The sequence below is a fragment of the Octopus bimaculoides genome, chromosome 22, assembly GCF_001194135.2.
Source record: "Octopus bimaculoides isolate UCB-OBI-ISO-001 chromosome 22, ASM119413v2, whole genome shotgun sequence".
In the NCBI taxonomy this organism is placed as follows: Eukaryota; Metazoa; Mollusca; class Cephalopoda; order Octopoda; family Octopodidae; genus Octopus; species Octopus bimaculoides.
In genome coordinates this window covers 28,537,503-28,539,827 of record NC_069002.1, presented here as the reverse complement: position 1 = coordinate 28,539,827, position 2,325 = coordinate 28,537,503, and the positions used below count along the sequence as shown (strand labels likewise).

The 2,325-nt window shown below is 38.2% G+C and overlaps 1 protein-coding gene across 1 annotated transcript in view; it reads right to left on the bottom strand.

Moving 5' to 3' along the window:
- LOC106878540 (uncharacterized) overlaps positions 1 to 2,325 on the bottom strand; it is a 269,894-nt gene that overhangs the window by 36,798 nt on the left and 230,771 nt on the right. The window lies entirely within an intron of this gene.

Here is a 2,325-nt window from a genome sequence, read left to right as displayed (position 1 = left end):
ATATATATATAGTGGGGGTGTATATACACACACAAGCAGTATAGGAGTGGTGTAAACATGCACGTGAAGACTTACTGAATCTCGTGCCAACAGCTGTACAGAAACGCAGTGTTATATATAAATATGTATGATGTTATCTGGAATTGCTAACCGTGTGACATATTTACCAACATTGAAGATTATTTATTAGCAACACAGAGGTTGTAGTAGCAGACTTTTAAGAAATTTACCATTCCGCTTCACTCTAAAATATCAAAGATTCATGCAGATTCTAGCAAGTACTACCATATCTCTAACTTAATTATTGCTATATGTGTTTGAGAATGGCAAACGGATGTCTGTTTTAATTGTTGTTTCTGTCGTTAAAGGAGTTCATCGTTGAGTTAAAGGTTATCTCAGTGTGGGTGGTTATACGTAGATTTCTCGACCTGCTGGAATTAACAACCAGATTCTTTCTCAAACCACATCCTATCGTCTATGAAACGGAAACGGTCATCGTTTATATTTTACATGTTTCAGTCTACGATTAATTCTGAGTTGCCACCCACAAGGTTTGGTCGAACAAATCAACTCCTGGCACTTTGAAATCTGGCACTTATTATGTCGCACACTTTTGCTGAATCGCTCAGTTACGGGGAGTAAATGGACTAGCACTGCTTGTCAAGTGGTGGCAGAAAACAAACATAAAGAACACACACATACACGTGGGGTTTCTTTCAGTTTCTGTCTACTAAATCCACTCACAAGGCTTTGGTCCGCCCGAAGCTACAGCAGAATACACTTGCCCGAGGTGACACGCAGTGGAACTGAACCCTAGACTATAAGACTCGAAAGCAAGGTTCTCAACCACACAACCACTTCAACGGAAAAAAAATAAAATGGATATATTTGATAATTTATTTAGCGAAAATCTTCTTTAAGTAAACGACTGTCTTGGATACATTCTGTTTTGAATAATGAAAAGGGGTGGGGGTCAAATACGGAATGCGTTGGATCATACGTCTTGCTCGATCGGGGTTAATCTGGGACTAAACAAGAACAAAAAACAAAGAAAAACAACAACAATAACACAACAATGACAACAACCGTAGCTCTGGGCGTTAGCTCTCCCTTCTGTCAGTGTAGATGTACATGGCTAGAACGCTGTCGATCTGTGCCAACTGATATCACAATAAAACGTTTGTTATTTTATAGAAGTCGCTACTTTAGCGTTGCTATGGAAACACGGCGCCAAAGCAACAAAACAGAATCTGTGTTTTTCTCTTTCTTTATTTTGCTGTTGTTTGTCCACCCCCCCACCCCCACCTTTTTTCCCCCCGAATATCTGTTCTAGATAAATGGGGATAAGTAGTGTAATTTAAATCGTGTGTTTTTCGTCCCACACAAATCTCGTCTTCGTCCTCTTCCTCATCTTGTTCGTCTCCTCCCGCTTCCTTTATAAATCACATATCGTACACAGTTAGATGTTTAGATTTAATAATAGTCCACCTATCCTTTTGTTTATAAATAATCAACCCAGTTTTTTTTTTGGGGGGGGGGGCAATATTGTCGTGGTGTATATTCTTTCCGTTGTGGTTCAGCTCTTTGTTACTAATACTGTATGTGAGCGCATTTTTCTTTGAATAAATTTAGGTGATTAAAGGAACATAACTATATTTATATGCAGGCGTGGCTGTGTGGTAAGAAGTTTGCTTCCTAACCACATGGTTCCGGGCTCAGTCCAACTGCGTGACACCTTGGGCAAGTGTCGTCTGCTGTAGTCTCGAACCGATCAAAGCTTTGGGAGTGGGTTTGGTAGACGGAAGCTGAAAGAAACTCGTTGTATGTGTGTGTATGTATGTATGTATATATATATATATATATATATATATATATAGACACACACACACTCATACATACTTGATTCAATTCATTCGACTAAAACTTCTTCACGACAGTGCTCCAGCATGGCCACAGTCTAATGACTGAAACAAGTAAAAGATAAAGCCATATAAATGTGTCATTTAGGAGTAATATCAGAAACTGTTTATTGTTAGACTGCATTTAAGGTTGAATATAGCTCGGTGGGTGTTACGGTATATACTTTTCGGATCTTTTTTAAAACGGGGGCCACATTTTTCATTAACGAAACACTTTGAAACTTGGAACACTGGTAGAATGTGTCATATAAAACATCTTTTTCTCTTAGTCTTCTTTAAAAAAAAAGAAATCCATAAATTATTCCATGTTAAAGTTGTCGTATTTCTATAATTTCAACCAATCACTGACGTCCATTCAGCCGATATACATTAAGTGCCGACTACATAAACAAACGATTCTGAAACA